This window comes from Chlamydotis macqueenii, chromosome W (genome assembly GCF_036417535.1).
Source record: "Chlamydotis macqueenii isolate bChlMac1 chromosome W, bChlMac1.mat, whole genome shotgun sequence".
Lineage (NCBI taxonomy): Eukaryota > Metazoa > Chordata > Aves > Otidiformes > Otididae > Chlamydotis > Chlamydotis macqueenii.
The window spans coordinates 47,031,353-47,049,612 of record NC_141592.1 but is presented as its reverse complement, the minus strand read 5'-3'; the positions used below and the strand labels follow the sequence as shown (position 1 = coordinate 47,049,612).

The window sequence follows — 18,260 nt, the reverse complement described above, 5'->3', positions numbered from 1 at the left end:
TTTCTCTGCATCTGTTTCTGGGGTTCACTCAAGGCTCAGTAGTACTTCTGTACATTCCTGTTAGTCTCAGCAAAGGCTCTGTATGGTTTGGACTCCTTCCTCTCATCAAACCCCCATATCTATAACAGCTGTGACAATCTTATTTGACACCTCTACCTCTTCATCATGCTGAGTTCAAATCAAATTTGAGCGAGCCATGGTCACACTAAAGGGTAGCTTCACTACATGGATTACCTGAATCTGTTTCATCAGAAAACGGACATACAAACATACTGTTCCAGTGATGTCCAGCTCAGCCCACATGTGCTTTCCCTACCACCCAATGAGATGTTCACAAAACTCACTGCTAAGAGCAAGACAAATGGGCATGAAGGTCTGCTCAGTTATCTAAGTACCCACCAAGTCCCTTTGTTTTTTTTTTTAAGGTTAATGTGTGTCTTAATTTTGCATTAAAAACATTAAACTCTGTAGCACACTGAAAGCTTTCTGTTGTATAATTCATGTTCTTTCCACTTCTAAATCCTATAAATTGTATGTGTCAACCCACACATTTAAATAACACATGATGTGTGTTCATGTCTGTAGTGAGTTAAGCAGATAGACAATGGCAAGATGGCACAGTCTTCAATAAATTTTGGTATTTATTGTACATTGCTGAAAATTGATTCAGTGGATCTTTCTAAATTACATTCATATAACTTCCATGTAGATTATAAAATAAAACTATGGATTTTTCTTTTTTTTTTCTCTCTCAAGGACTTCTGTTAAATGAGGTCTACTTTCACTATCCAATGACTGGAAGAGGCAATCAATACAAAAAAGTAGGTCTCATACTTTCTTCCATAAGTCAATCTATTACTGCACACAGCTCTGTCACCTGTTTTTGCATATAATCTATTCTAGCATAATTCATTTTATGTATTGTTTGACTAAGAAGCAAAGATGCCTGTTTCTTCAACAGCTGCAAATGTTCACATAAATTGAAGCAGAGTGTTTATTACAGCTGACAACAGATTTAGCCACGCAACTCTTGATAGCCTCAGTCAAGTCAGAATTAAATATTCCAAAATAAGGAAATGTTATATCTCAATGCAGTCATGTGTGGAGAATTTTGTCCTGTGGTGCAAAAAAAAAATCCACCAAAAAAGCCCCTAAGAAGTTAACTAAGGGCCTATTCCTACCAAAAATTATCTTCGAGACATTGTGTTTGTAACCATGACTTCTTCCTTCTACTACCAAAATAAGTACTTCAGTCTTATTCTTTTAGAGTGACTGCTTGCAACATCTCTTTGCTGCCTCCAAAATTGCTGTGTATAGGTTTGTTTGACTATTGTTATACAGGATTATCTTCAAGTGTGGACTTTTATTCTAAGAAAAGGAAAATCTTTCTAGAACTCAGGAATTACTCCTATGAGAGACTGAACTGTAGAGTTTTTGTCTGAAAGGATTGCTTAGTCAAGCAAGAAATTCCTCCAACTACCAGATAAGATAAAGGACCACAGAGACCTCTGTTTTGGAATTGTTTATCTAAGTGGGAGATTCCTCTGACTGCTAGACAAGAAAAGGACCACTGCAAGGCCACAGAGACGTCTTGTTTGTGATTTATGTAACAATTGTGTGAAGAGCGAGGCCAGGGTGGTGAAGTGTGTGCACAGGTACAGAAATATGAAGACATGCAGCTGGTCAGAAGCCGCAGCCCTTGAGCAGGGATAAAAGGACTGTTGAGACAAGCCCTCACTGCAATCACCCACCGCTGAAGCCAAACACCAACGCAATTGCCACTGCCGAAGACAAACCCTGATGCGATCACCCACTGATGACGACAAACCCTGGTACGATTGCCCGTTGCTGAACTGTTATGATAAAATGACTAATCAGTATAATTTTAGAATATGATTTTTGAAAATTAAATATCAATATAAGGTGATTCTTGCTAGCTATAAAAACTGTAGTTACATGGGTTAGATTTTATATTAAATCAATCTGTTCTTAGAGGGAACAGGGGGTCTTAGAACTGTTACAACATCTCATTTGTTAGAAGTTAGCCTAGCATGTCTGGGGTAATTAAGAAGAGTGGCAGAACAAAGGTAGGCCTCAAACACCAGCTGTGAAGATAGGCCCTGAGCCATCACTTTGGAGCCAGAAAATCAAGGAGCAACGCGACCTGTTCCCAAGACCATATATGGAGATTTTAAGGAGGGATTCGACCAGCGAATTTGAGGAGGGGGCGCTCCGATGACCCTCAAGACCACCAAAAGACTCTCAACTCAAAAGACTGAGCATGCGCAAGTGGGTGGGGAATATTATAATGATTTCTAGGAAAACTAATGATTATGTATTAGTATTCCAGGAATTATTAATGATTATGCATGAAATCACTAAATATATTCTGTCCAGATTTCCAGACTGGCATGCACGCTAGGTGGAAGGATCCCCCGTGCATCCGGTGCCGCAATAAAGAATGCCTGCTTCTTAATGCTACACTGGTGTTAAGGAGTTTGATTCCCAATTTCGGTGACAGTTTCTGGCGACCCAGGTGGGACTCTGCTTCTGAACCTTGACGGATCCGAGGGATCACAAGATCTCCAGCCAGCACCGAAGGATTCTCGAGGAGAACCTCCGATCCCTGGACCGAAGAGCTCGAAGCAAGATCCCTGGGAAAAGGTAAAGGCATTCTTATTTTTAATTTGAAGGGGTACCCACCCGTAAGTCGTGGCGAGAGCTTCGCAGGGTTGGGATGAAAAGGTACCTTGGTAAGGGAAGGTAAAGGGGTGCCTGCCCATAAGTCGCGGCAAGAGCTTCGCAGGATTGGGCTAAAAGGGTAAAAGTTGCCTACCCGTAAATCGCGGCAAAAGCTTCGTGGGGTAGGGTTGACCCGGGTATTGGTAAGGTTTGTACATAGCTTGGAAAGGGGCCCCAGGGTGTTTTAGAAGTGATTTACAAGCTGGTAATTGTTGCTTCAATGCTGGTTTTTGAAGTCTGTATGCATGTGTTGCGGGACTTGAATGTTATACAGCATTGCATTTGGGGTTTTAAACTTTCCTTGGTGATGGGATTGACTTTGTCTGTAGAACAGTATTATTGTCTTTTTGGTACCAGAAACTCTTTTGTAAAATATGGGAAAACACATACCTTCTATGTCTACCTCGATGGTAGGGGAAATATTAATGAAGTCTCCACTGGGATGTGTTCTTAAACATTGAGAGGATATAAGGGGAGACCAAATGACTAGGAAAAAATTGATAGAATATTTTACAGTTGATGTTATCTTGTAGAAGGGAAGGAAAGTGAGATGTGGTCCCCTATGTTGATTTGTTCTTTACTTTGGGAAATCATCCCGAGTGGCAGAAAGCTTGTGGATATGTCCCCAAGGATCCGATGGTTTTGGCATTAGAGAAAGAAAAAAAGGAAAAAGGTTGAAAAGATCTTGTTCTCCTTGTAGCATAGGAAGTGGTGAAGTGGTGAAGAGAAGGACATAGAATTTATGTGTTAGAATTTATGTGTTAAATTTATGTGTTGTCTTTAAGTGTTGATGCAGGTTTAACAAATGAAGCAATAGAAAAGGGGGCAGAACACCGAACCCCTGGTGGAAGCTATAGAGTGGGACAGTTGAATTATGAGGGATTCAGTCCTATTGCAGGGAGAACTGGAAGCCAACAAAGCCAGGCAGAACAAGAAGTGGTTCAAGGCCCTCCCCCCTGCCCCCCCACTTTGACAAGCAGTAGGGGAACAAACCGGGGATGAGGTCGGGGGTGTGGTAGAGGAATGGATAAAATAACTGCATTAGGAAAGAGATTGGGAAAAATCAGTGTGCAAAGTGTAAAGAAGGGTGGCATTGGAGAAACAAATGTCCTTATTCTGAAAAAGAAACAAAACTGGCAGCACAGCAGATGCCTTTATCAGAAGTATGAAGAGGATTGGGGGAGAATTTCCCCAGCAGAACCCCTGGTTACAATCCAGCTGGGGACCCAAACCATGGATTTTCTAGTTGATACTGGAGCTACCTGTTCAGTTTTAAATACTTGTAGAAGAAAATTGAGTAAAAAGCATGTAGACATAATTAGTGCCACAGGGAAAGCTGAAAATAATTTTTTCTTTCAATCTTTAACTTTTAAGGTGGGTAAACAATGGGGAATTGGCCAATTTTTATATATACCAGAGTGTCCTGTTTCCTTATTGGGGAGAAATTTATTGAGCAAATTGGAAGCACAAATTAGGTTTTAAAACTGTGAAATTCAATTAAATATTCCTGAACCAAAAGCCAGAGAGGCAAGATTTTTATGTTACAGACAACTTCAGAGCCATATGAAATCCCTCAAGAAGTGGACAATGCAGTAACTCCTTTGGTGTGAGCTGGTGAAGTTCCTGGACATTCAAAAGCAGCAGAACCGGTAAAGATTTTTCTAAAGGAAAGCACCAAACTGGTAAGACAAAAACAGTACCCTTTAAAATTAGAAGCTAGAAGAGGCCTTGAGAAAATAATTGAATTTTTTTTTAAAAATATTGACTATTAGTCGAATGTGAATCAGAATTCAATACTCCCATTTTAGCTGTGAAAAAGCCAGGAGGTGAGGAATATAGGTTAGTAAAAGATTTAATAGTAATAAATTTAATAGTTTGAGATATTCACCCTGTAGTGGCAAACCCGTATACCTTGTTGACAGCTTTAAAAGAAAATCACAAGTGGTTCACTGTATTGGACTTGAAGGATACCTTTTTCTGCATTCCCCTTGACAAAAATAGTCAGGCATATTTTGCCTTTGAATGGGAAAATCCCACAATGGGTCAGAAGACTCAGCTCACCTGGACAGTGTTACCTCCAGGATTTAAAAATAACACAACAATCTTTGGAAATCAATTGGCTAAGGAACTAGAAACATGGAAAAGAATTTATCCTGAAAGACTGGTGTTGCAATATGTAGATGATATTTTAATAGCCACAGAAACCAGAGAAGAATGTTTCAACTTGACTGCTAACCTGTTAAATTTCTTGGGCCAAAGTGGTTACAGAGTTTCCAAGAAGAAAGCACAGATTGGAAAAGAGACTGTCATGTATTTGAGATTTGAGATTACACAAGGACAAAGATGACTTGGAAATGAGAGAAAGGAGGCAATTTGTCAAATGCTGGAGCCAGAAGGAGCTAAGGAGCTGCAAACATTTCTGGGAATGGCTGGCTGGTGTCACCTGTGGATTAAAGGAATCGAAGGAGGGACCCCTCCTGTGGGAACCTGAAGCTCGAAAGGTATTCCAGAATGTAAAGGTAGCTCTGATGTCCACTCCTGCTCCAGGGTTGCCTGATTTAACCAAACCCTTTGAACTGTTTGTGCATGAAAGACAACACTTGGCTCTTGGGATCATTTCTCAGAGGACTGGAGAATGAAGAAGACCGGTTGGTTATTTCTCCAAACAATTGGACAATGTTAGCCAAGGATGACCAGGTTGTCTATGAGCTGTAGCAGCAACTCTCCTCCTGACTTAAGAAGCTCGTAAGCTGACAACGGGACAGCCAAGAACAGTTTATGTACCGCATATGGTACTTTCTGGTCTGGAACAGAAAGGAGGACACTGGTTATCCCCAAGCAGGATGCTCAAACATCAAATTGTCCTGTTGGAACAAGATGATGTCAAATCGAAAACAACTACAACAATAAATCCTGCCATCTTTTTAAGTTCAATAGAAGAAGAAGTTCTAAGTCATGACTGTCTACAGACCATCAAACAAGTTTATTCCAGCAGAAGTGACCTTAAGAGTGAACCTATACCTGACCCAGAATTCGATATATTTACTGATGGAAGCAGCTTTGTGAGAAATGGAAGATTGGCTGGACATGTAATAACAATAACAAATTCTGTTACTGATGCAAAGCCACTTCCATTGAATACCTTGGCACAAAAGGCTGAATTGATAGCCCTCATAAAAGCCCTAAAATGGACAGAAGGTAAAAGAGTGAATATATGGACTGATTCAAAGTATGCTTTTGGAGTAGTACATGCCCATGGAGCCATATGGAAAGAAAGAGGAATGCTGACAGCACAAGGAACATCCATTAAACACCGAGAAGAAATTCTGCAATTGCTCCAAGTGGTGCAGAAACCCAAAGAACTCGCAATTATGCATTGCAAAGCCCACCAATTTGGGAATTCCCCAGTGAATATTGGAAATAGATCAAACGGCAAAGGAGGCAGCAGAAAAAGGCATCATGGCAATTATACCAGTTAAAAAAAAAATGAGATTTGAACAACAAACCCCAAATTACAGTAAGGTTGATTTGGAATTAGCTAAATCACTTAATTCAAATAAAAATGAAAAATGATGGATGATTACTCCTAAAAATCAAGTTGTGGACTTACCACAATCGATGCTAAAAACATAGAGAAATTAATTGGGAAATAGAGGCAATGATTAGTGATTTAAGAATAAAGGTTATTAGTGTTAGGATGATAAAATTAGTGAAATCAGTAGTAGAAAAGTGTGAAATTTGTTTAAGGAATAACCCTACAAACACTAAACGACCACCCCCAGGAACCACATATAAAGGAAACTCGCCTGGAAACTATTGGCAGATTGATTTTTCAGAATTGCCATGACAAAATGGATATAGATATCTATTATTATTAGTAGATACGGCCAAAAGTTTTTCCCTGTCGCACCAATAGGCAAGAGAGGTGGCTAAAAATCTGTTAAAAGAAATAATACCACGGTTTGGAATCCCCAAAAGAATGTCATCAAATAGAGGTCCTCATTTTGTAACTGAAATTATTCAAATATTGAGCAAAATTCTGGGAATTAAATTGGATTTACACACTCCTTGAAGGCCACAATCTAATAGATAAGTAAAATTTGTCAGGAAACAACTTTAAAATGGCCTCATGCTCTTCCTTAAGCACTTTTGAGAATCAAGATTCAACCCAGATCTAAGACTAAAATTAGTCCATATGTTAATGTATGGAAAATCTTATCAGACTCCAACCCTTGTTCAAAATTTGACTGTTACTGGGGATAATGAAATGAAATTGTATTTGATATCCCTTGGAAGAACTCTGAATGCTTTAAAAGGATATGTAACTGTCACAGAGCCTTTTTCGTAGTTTCGTAGATCGCGACCAGACTACACAGACTCTCTCTCACTCCCCTCACCCTCCGAGAGAATAGGAGGAGATGATATAAGAAAAACAGCTTGAGGTTTGAGATAAGGACGGGGAGAAATCCTTAAAGTTACAGTTACGGGCAAAACAGACTCGACTTGGGGAAAAATACTCTTTTATTTCTAAAACTAGCAGGAGAATGAGACAGGGAACAAGATAACCTCTCCTCAACCCCTCCCTCTTCCTGGGCTTAACATTATCTCTACTACCTTCCCCCTCCCTGACCGGCACAGTGGGGAAGAGGGAATGGGGGTCGCGGTCAGTTCATCACGTGTTGTTTTACGCCGCTACTTCGTTGTCGGGGGAAGAACTCCTCGCACTCCTCCTCTGCTCCATTGTGGAGTCCCTCCCATGGGCCACAGTCCTTCGTGAGACTGCTCCGGTGTGGGTCGTCATCTCTTCCATGGGGTGCAGTCCCTCCAGAACAGCTGCCCCAGCAGGCCCTCCACGGGCCACAGCCTCCTTCAGGCCTCCACCTGCCCCAGCGTGGGGTCCTCCACGGGCTGCAGGTGGATCTCTGCTCCTCTGTGGACCTCCATGGACTGCAGGGGGACAACCTGCTCCACCATGGTCATCACCACGGGCTGCAGGGGAATCATGGCCAGGAGCAGCATTACTCCTCCCCCTCCTTCTTCACTGACCTTGGCGTCTGCAGCCATTCTTCTCACAAGAAAAATTCTTCACAACAGGCTGGCAGATGCCTCTCAGGATCTTCTTACATTTCATTCACATCTCATCTCCTCTCCACTTCTTGCAGCCAGGCCGGGCCGAGTTGGGCCCAGTCGGCCGCCTGGTGGGAGGCCAGAGGGTGAGGCCTGCAAGGCCCACAAGGCCTGCGCCTCCCCCTCTCTGCCCCAACTCAGCTGCTTCACATCTTCTCCCCTTTTTTTTTCTGTTTTCCCCTTCTTAAATAGATTATCGCAGAGGCGTTATCATGGGACATTCTGCTACCAATTGGCTCAGCCTTGGCCAGCAGCGGGTCCGCCCTAGGCCTGGCCAAGTCCACTGAACAAAGGGGAGCAACTTTTAGCAGTTTCCTACAGAAGCTACCACCTTAGGCCTCCCCTCACTAAGCAAAACCAGAACATCTTTATATTCTCCAGTTCACCATTTTCAACCACATTATGTGTACCTGAAAATTTGAGAATCAGAACCTCTTCAACAAAAATGGAAAAAAACATATAAGGTGCTTCTAAGAACATATACAGCCCTTAAATTTGAAGATATTGATTCTTGGATTCATTATTTGAGAGTCAAGGAAGCAGCGTCTCCAGAACAGAAACAATGAATTTCTAAAGAAACATGTCCTTTAAAGTTAACACTCTCTCATTTTAAATAAATTATAGAAAATCATATCAAAATATGGAATCTATCATGGGAATTTTAGTAGTAATGTGTTGGATACCTGGAGTACCAGGGGCACTTAGTGAACAATCCAGACCGAATGGAATTGTTATGTTTGTGAGCAGCAGGCCTCAAGGACATCACTGAAGCTGCTTGTGAGAAAGTACTGAAGCTGCCTGTAAGAAAGTACTGAAGCCACCTGTGAGAAAATAATGAGGCCGCCTGTGAGAAAGTAATGAAGCTTCCTGTGAGAAAGTAAATGAAGCAACCTTGAGAAGAAGGAAAACAGCTGGCATACATGACTGGGGGCTGAATGTGAAGCAGGGTGCAGGTGGAGAGAGCCATGCGCGTGAACATAGAGACTTAACGAATCATATTTTAGCTAGGAGCGCGTGCATGATATAGTTAACCAATTAGTAGAGAGCTTGCATATGATACAGAATTAGAAGGGCTATATTAACCGGGATGTATCAACAATAAATTGGCATTTGCTTGATCATATTGGTCGTCAGCAGTGTCCGTGACTTCCGCGTCAGCAAAAAACTGCCAAAGGCTTTTCACCACCATCAGATGTACCACCACCAGGCACCCCGCCACACTGCGTCAGCGCAGGCTCAGAGTCACGAGCCTTTTCGCCGGCGCCAACAACTCCGGTTTATCCCCCATTACCACCTTCTTCCCTGCCACCACGGCATGAGGAAGAGGGGGATGAACATTCATCCGGCTTGAAGGATGCACAGCTGCAAGAGACACTAAAAAGGCTGGAAGCCCTAGAGGTTCGCCTAGAAGCGTCGCTGGGAAACTTGTCAATTCCTTCGCCTGTGCCACATCGAGACCTGCCAGCGTCCAACCTATTCCTTCCAAACGGAGCATCGGGTGAGATCAGTCTTTTTGCACCTTTGCAAGGGACGCCGGCGGGAGGGGCCGGGGATTTGAATCCGATAGTGCAGAGGAAAGAGGTGATTTGGGATGCTTTGACAGAATGAGAGCCTTTGCCCATGGCATTTCCAGTTGTGACCAATAATACTGGGAGAGGTGTGTGGCAAGCATTAGACTGGAAAATATTGAAGGAAGCTAAAAGTGCAGTGCAGTGCTAAAATCATCATATACTCAATCTGTGTTGCAGCATATTTTTTTGTCACAGTTGTTAACTCCTTATGATATTGGAATGATTGTCCAGATGCTTTTGCTACTGTCACAGCAGCTGCAGTTTTTTCAGTACTGGCAGACTGCTTGTGATAAGGCAACTGCAACTCCTCGACAACAGGGTGATCCATTATTCGGGGTGCAAACTCAAATGCTGATGGGAGCGGGACCCTACACACAATCTGATTGGCAAGCGCAATTTGCTACTGAAGTGTTACAACTGGGCCAAGATTTGGCTTATAGAGCGCTTGCTAGGGTGCACGATGAAAAGTCTGGACCTGCCTTTACGTCAGTTAGGCAAGGTCCCACAGAACCATATGGGAAATTTATTGATCGGTTGCACACTGCAATTATGGCTCACCCTGATCTGGATGATGACATGAAAGCAAAGTTCTTAGATATGCTTGCCTTTAATAATGCTAATTAAAAACCTAAGAGAGCCCTTAGTGTGCTGCCAAAAGGATCTAGTACAGGGCAACTGCTGGAAGCTGCCGAGCGAATGTTAGAACAAGAAAAGGCTACAGCCACGAGTGCTGAGTGCTAAAACTACAAAAGATGGAACTTTTTGGAATCAGTAAAGATGGACTTCTGTCTATTTTTTTTTAACTATTCAAGAGCTAATGTTTCTAGAGGGGTAATGATTGTAAATGCTTTAAGATCTATACATTGCAACGACACAGCATGACGTAATCATGTGAGCACATATCAAAATCCAGACAGCATAAAAGACCTAAAGGAAGCATACATAGCATTGAATCTGGTTGCCAAGATAATACAGAGTTTTGGAAACTAAGTAAAATTATTGCTGCTTCAGTCTTTACACCTGGTGTGGCAAGTGCCTAGGCGTTAACTATGCTAAATAAATTGGACTGTTGGCTTGCTAAGCAAATAAATACAACTGTATCGGCACTATCAACGCTGTTAATTGATGTAGATTCTATATACTATGCTACTTTACAAAACAGAACCGCTGTTAGCCTGCAGAGCACATATTTGACGGGCCTTGTTGCATGCGCTGGCCACGCATGCAGCAACGTCTAGTCAGGACTCTTTCACTGAATCTGCTGAGGGTATAAACAGAGGTGGCTCGGAGCGGATGGGAGAGGACGGATCCAGAGCACACTTTATTTACAACAGGGGATGCCCTGAAGGTGCTGCGCCTGCCTCCCTTCTCTGCTCTGACCCCGCTGATAATCATCCTCTTGCTCAGCGGTGTCTTTGGCGTAGTTGGGTTAGTAACAGAATAGATCAGCAATAGATTTTTTATTATTAGCACAAAATCATGATTGTCAGGATTTTGATGGGCTTTGCTGCATGAATCTGTCTGATCATTCGGAATCTATTCACAAAAGTATTCAAAACTTGCAAAAAGGAGTACAAAAACAGCAACAAAGTGATGGTTTTGATATATTCAGAAATCTTTTGGTGACTTGATATAAGCTTGTTACTACTAGCTGTAGGATGCTTATTCATTCCTTTTATATATGTATTTTGATCTATATTCTGTGTCTTAAAATGGGTACAGACTTTAATAGATAAAGCGTTGAAACAAGCCTCTTCTCATAAACAAATAAGGGGGACATGTGGTGTTTCGCTGGGTCAGTATGGTATCGGTGGAAGCACACTGACCTTGGGGGAGGAATGCAATCATGCTCTCAGGAAGAAAGCCATGGAATGAGAAGGGAAGCTTTAAGATACAAAACATTGTTAGCAGAATTTATGGCTTGTTTCAACAGAGGCCTGCAGAAAACTAGTCATTGCTCTTGTAGATAAGAAAGTTACTGGAGTTGTTATATCTATAATAGTAGAAGAATGTTATAGTAGAAAATTACTAGAAGGTAGTGAAACTTAGCTTTGTTTCGTAATCATGAATATGTATAACGTGTGATCAGTAATTTTATTAACTAAGCTTGTGTGTGGCATAATTGGGTGGTTGCTGTCCTTGGTTAAAATCGGAATTGTGATACTAGGCATCATACTAGGCATAATCATTAACATACCATGCTTGCAAAAAATGATTAACAACTCAATACAGACAATCTGGCTCAGAAAAAAAAAACAAACAAAAACAGACAAACAAACAAAACAAAACAAAACAAAACAAAACCCAAACAACCATGAACCTAGTTGATATTGTAGTAAAATAAGGTCAGGAGTACCAAAAAGGGCTATAGGAGGACCATGTTATTTTGGAAAATTGATAATGTTTGCTCCATCTATGAGAACATTATGGAATCATACTCGAGCAAGAAGATCGCTAGAAGTATTGACTCCCCATTGTGATGGCAATTTAACCCTGTTGGGTACAGCTGAGCGGATAGCATGATCTTTATTTGTTCCTTGGGCAGCAACTGCAAAAACTTTAGCTAACTTAAATAAATTAGCTTGTTGGGCACAAAAGCAAATGAATTTAACCTCTAGCATGTTATCAGGATTATTAGAAGACATGGATAGCATGCGTCATGATATTTTTGCAGAATCTAGCAGCCATTGGATTTTTTGTTATTAGCGCATGGACATGGATGTGAAGATTTTGAAGGTATGTGTTGCATGGATGTTTCTGATCACTCTAAGTCGATACGCTATCAGTTGGCAGAGTTATGATGCAACATGCATGCAATACAAGTGGAAAGCAGGTTAACAGACTGGTTGAAATCCTTGGGGGTCACAGGCTGGCTGAAAGATTTGATAGTTTATGGGTTGGTATTATTGACAGGTTTGCTGTTGACACTGATGATTTTGGGGTATATTTTAAAATGCTTTGTGAAAGCTATGGAACGTATGATGAAAGTGGGTCTGGATTGTTCAAAACAAAAAGGGGGATTTGTTGGATACCTGGAGTACCAGGGGCACTTAGTGAACAATCCAGACCGAATGGAATTGTTATGTTTGTGAGCAGCAGGCCTCAAGGACATCACTGAAGCCGCTTGTGAGAAAGTACTGAAGCTGCCTGTAAGAAAGTACTGAAGCCACCTTTGAGAAAATAATGAGGCTGCCTGTGAGAAAGTAATGAAGCTTCCTGTGAGAAAGTAAACGAAGCAACCTTGAGAAGGAAAACAGCTGGCATACGTGATGGGGGGGGCTGAACATGAAGCAGGGTGCAGGTGGAGAGAGCCGTGCACGTGAACAAAGAGACTTAACGAATCATATTTTAGCTAGGAGCGTGTGCATGATATAGTTAACCAATTAGTAGAGAGCTTGCATATGATACGGAATTAGAAGGGCTATATTAACCGGGATGTATCAACAATAAATTGGCATTTGCTTGATCATATTGGTCGTCAGCAGTGTCTGTGACTTCCGCGTCAGCAGTAATGTTAATAATACGTTTTGTTTTACTGATTATGGAGATTAGTTATAAGTTAATGAGACTTATTGAAGGAAAATTAAATAATTCTCAAAGGGGGGAAATGTTATGATAAAATAACTAATCAGTATAATTTTACAATATGATTTTTGAAAATTAAATATCAATATGAGGTGATTCTTGTCAGCTATAAAAACTGTAGTTACATGGGTTATATTTTATATTAAATCAATCTGTTCTTAGAGGGTGTCCTGGTTTTAGCAGGGATGGAGTTAATTTTCTTCTCAGTAGCTGGTGTGTTTTGGATTTTGTGTGTGAAAAATGTTGATAAAAACACTCTGATGATATGTTGTTAATGAGACCAAGGACACTGTCTGGCTTTCCAAGTCTCGTTAAAGTCTCATTAATGTGCAGATGCGGGAAGCTGGGCAAAAGACAGACAGAATAATTGATCCAAACTGGCCAAAGAGAGTATTCCATGCCATAAACATCATGCTCAGTATATAAATGGGGGGTTGCCCATGGGAGGGGGCATTCTTTTCGGGCATTCTTTTCGGGCATCCATTCCTTTTGGGTATCCGTTTGGGCACCCTTGGCATCCTTTTCTTCTTTCTTGCTTGCTGGCATCGTTCCCACTACCTTGCTAGCTTGCTCTCCCCGCTTTGCTTGCTGCTCGGTGTCGTTCCTGTGATTGCTGCTCAGGACAGGCTGCGTCGGTCATTCGAACATCGGGTGGTGAGAAATCATACATTGTTCATTTTGTATATTTTGTATATATTAATAACCTTATATCCTGTTAGCTTTGTAGTTTTTAGTATTTTAGTAAACTGTTTTTATCTCAACCCACGAGTTTTCCTTTCTTCCCAATTTCTCTCCCCCATCCCGCTGGGTAGGGGGAGGGTGAGTGAGAAACTGTGTGGTGATCCGGGCTAATCCACCACAGTCTTTTTGGTGCCCAACGTGGGGCTCGAAGGGACCTCACTAGATCAGTCATGAGATCATCAGACCTTAGTCTGAGGATCCAAGGTTCGAGCCCCCGATCAGTTCTGAAGGGTTGAGATAAGGACAGGTTTGAACACAGTGTGTTGAAACCAGATTTGTTACAAGTGTTCATTAAGCTGCTTTGGTCATCGCTGGGCACAATGTTGTTTTATTTGTTCTCGCAGTTGTTTTTAGAGCTGTATTGGATAGCACCCTACTTGCCGTATATGCTGGTTGTCGGTGTTTATGCATGGCTTATCGATTCTGGGATTAAAGGTATCACTCTACTGTGCTGTGTGGCACTGGTTGGTTTGGTGAGATTGCTGGTAACAGGACTGTTGGATACCTGGAGTACCAGGGGCACTTAGTGAACAATCCAGACCGAATGGAATTGTTATGTTTGTGAGCAGCAGGCCTCAAGGACATCACTGAAGCCAGTAGTGAGAAAGTACTGAAGCTGCCTGTAAGAAAGTACTGAAGCCACCTGTGAGAAAGTAATGAGGCCGCCTGTGAGAAAGTAATGAAGCTTCCTGTGAGAAAGTAAAGGAAGCAACCTTGAGAAGAAGGAAAACAGCTGGCATACATGACTGGGGGCTGAATGTGAAGCAGGGTGCAGGTGGAGAGAGCCATGTGCGTGAACATAGAGACTTAACGAATCATATTTTAGCTAGGAGCGCGTGCATGATATAGTTAACCAATTAGTAGAGAGCTTGCGCATGATACGGAATTAGAAGGGCTATATTAACCGGGATGTATCAACAATAAATTGGCATTTGCTTGATCATATTGGTCGTCAGCAGTGTCCGTGACTTCCGCGTCAACACAGGACCATTTTCATACTTGTACTCAATGGCGGCGGGCAGTGTGCAGAGCGAGGAGGCAGAGGCAGCTCCACCCGGGTATTTCGGGAGCCATCTTGTGGGTGTTGTTTGGAACTATACCTGTTGTTTTGTTCCGGGAAGCCAGGCCGCGGGGGGAACATCTGTTTACAGCTTTCCCCACCTCACCAAGCTAATTTCAACAGCTTTTGAGAATTTTGAATACCCTTTTGATACCCCTACCACCGTGTTCATGGTGACAAGTCTCTTGCAGCTATCTCAGATCTTGATATTGATGAAGTTTAAACAGTTTTTTAAAAGTATTATGGCTCCTCCAATCCCCGCAACAGACACTGTGGCTACTCAAACTGCTGCTACAAATACTGCAGCTACTTCAGCCGCTACAGCAGGCGCTGCAGCTACCCCAGCCCCTGCTACGGGCACTGCGATTGCTTCGGCCCCCATGCCAGACACTGTGGCTACTCAAACCTCAGCAAGCAGTACCAAAGAGAAACCGAAAAACCAATCATCTGCACCAGTATCAGTTGCCCCTGTACAGAAGAAATACACCAAAAAATCAGTTTGCATAGTGAAAGATGATGATGAACCAGGCCCATCACATGATCAGGGAGAGGCAGAAGGGGAGGTAGTCACCCTATCCCTATCCCTGAGTGAGCTGCGAGATATGCGAAAAGATTTCAGCCGTAATCAAGGTGAGCAACTTGTCACCTGGTTGCTCCGATGCTGGGACAGAGGGGCCAGTAGCCTGGAATTAGAAGGCAGGGAAGCCAGGCAGCTGGGATCCCTGTCTAGGGAAGCAGCCATTGACAGGGCGATTGGAAGAGAGTCAGCAGCCTGCAGCCTCTGGAGGAGACTCCTGTCAGGTGTGAGGGACAGGTATTTCTTTAAGGAAGATATTGTATGCCACCCAAGCAAGTGGACCACCATGGAGAGAGGTATCCAGTTTCTGAGGGAATTAGCTGTTCGGGAGCTGATTTATCATAACCTGGATGACCCACGGACATCTGTAGATCCAGATGAAATTGAATGTACCCGACCCATGTGGCGGAAATTTGTAAAGAGTGCACCATCATCGTATGCCAACTCATTGGCAGCAATGAGTTGGAAAGATGATGAGATGCCACCAGTACGTGCAGTGGCTAACCAGGTCCGACAATATGAAGACAATCTCTCTTCCCCAATGTGGGCCTGTGTCTCAGCTATAGAAAGACTGACTGAGAAATCTGAAAGCCAGTTTGAAAAACTGTTAGAAAAACTATCTGAGGTGTGTCAGAAACTCGAAGATTCTTGCTCCCCACCTGCACGGACTAATATCTCAGCTATTAGAAGAAGACCTCATCCTCCTCCTGCTCAAGGGAGACGGTACACCCGATGAGATGACCTATGGTTTACCTTGCGTGACCAAGGAGAGGATATGAGGAAGTGGGATGGAAAGCCTACCTCGGCCCTAGAGGCACGTGTACGTGAGTTGCGAGGTAAAACAATCACAAAGGGAGGTTCTTCCAGGCAATTTGCTGCTCCAGTCTCCAGTGGGCAGTTCCCCAGACAGCGTAGAAGGGCTGATCTCACCTCTGATCCTATGGAAGGAACTTCTGATTCATATTCACAGAAAGTGAATAGAAAATATTATAAACAGGACTAGAGGGGCCCTGCCTCCAGCCAGGCGGAGGAGAGGGACAACAGAGTTTACTGGACTGTATGGATTAAATGGCCTGGCACATCAGACCCACAGAAGTATAAAGCTCTAGTAGACACTGGTGCACAGTGTACCCTAATACCATCAAGCTATAAAGGGGCACAACCCATTTGTATTTCTGGAGTGACAGGAGGATCCCAAGATCTGACTGTATTGGAGGCTGAAGTAAGTTTGACTGGGAATGAGTGGCAAAAGCACCCCATAGTGACTGGCCCAGATGCTCCATGCATTCTTGGCATAGATTACCTCAGGAGTGGGTATTTCAAAGACCCAAAAGGGCACCGATGGGCTTTTGGTGTAGCCACTGTGGAGACGGAGGAAAATAAACAGCTGTCCATCTTGCCCAGACTTTCAAAGGACCCTTCTGTTGTGGGAAAGCTGAAGGTTGAGGAACAAAAGGTACCAATTGCTACTACCACGGTGCACCGGCGGCAATATCGCACCAACCGAGACTCCATAATCCCCATCCTCAAGCTGATTCGTTGACTGGAGAGCCAGGGAGTGATCAGCAAGTCCCGCTCACCCTTTAACAGTCCCATACGGCCAGTGAGAAAATCTAATGGAGAGTAGAGACTAACAGTGGACTATCGTGGCCTAAATGAGGTTACACCACAGAGTGCTGCCGTGCCGGACATGCTAGAACTTCAGTATGAACTGGAGTCAAAAGCAGCCAAGTGGTACGCCACCATCGATATTGCCAATGCGTTCTTCTCCATTCCTTTGGCACCAGAATGCAGGCCACAGTTTGCTTTCACTTGGAGGGGTGTCCAGTACACCTGGAATCGACTGCCCCAGGGGTGGAAACACAGCCCCACCATCTGCCATGGACTGATCCAGACTGCACTAGAAAAGGATGAAGCTCCAGAACATCTGCAATACATTGATGACATCATCGTATGGGGCAACACAGCAGAAGAAGTTTTTGAGAAAGGGGAGAAAATAATGAAAATCATTCTGAAAGCCAGTTTTGCCATAAAATGAAGCAAAGTCAAGGTGCCTGCACAAGAGATCCAGTTTTTAGGAGTAAAATGGCAAGATGGACGTTGTCACATTCCAATGGATATGGTCAACAAAATAACGACTGTAGCTCCACCAACTAACAAAAAGGAAACACAAGCTTTCTTGGGCGTTGTGGGTTTCTGGAGAATGCATATTCCAAATTACAGTATGATTGTAAGCCCTCTCTATGAAGTGACTCGAAAGAGGACTGATTTTAAATGGGGCCCTGAGCAACAACAAGCCTTTGAACAAATTAAACAGGAGATTGTTCATGCAGTAGCCCTTGGGCCAGTCCAGACAGGACAAGATGTGAAAAACATCCTCTACACCGCAGCCGGGGAGAATGGCCCTACCTGGAGTCTCTGGCAGAGAACATCAGGAGACCCTGTCTCCACTTTTACATGCCCCAGACAAAACTCTAGTACAAAACAAACTCTGCTTTTTCTCCAATTTCAAGCACTATTTGCTAGTCACCAATACAGCAAATCTCATTGATGTCTGTAGATAGTGAGCTCTGAGAGGTGGAACATTTAAAGGATCAATACCATTCCACTCTTACAGCATAAAGCACAATGCTACACTTCCAGTAAGCTTCCTTAAAATGACACAGTAATTTCTAAATGACTCTGTGGCATTTAAGTCTGAAAACATAAGCACTAAGTTGTGAGAGATGTAGGAGCAATACTTAGTTGTTCCCATCAACAGACAAGTGACACAAAGCATAAAAAAATGTTTGGCTTGAAACTTTAGTATAATTTTCACCAGAACTCTGTTATTAGCAGCTACAATCTAATATTCTGA

General features: G+C 42.8%; 1 protein-coding gene across 2 annotated transcripts in view; it reads right to left on the bottom strand.

Moving 5' to 3' along the window:
- LOC147596756 (protein mono-ADP-ribosyltransferase PARP8-like) overlaps positions 1-18,260 on the bottom strand; it is a 175,092-nt gene that overhangs the window by 129,624 nt on the left and 27,208 nt on the right. The gene's annotated exons all lie outside the window — the stretch shown is intronic.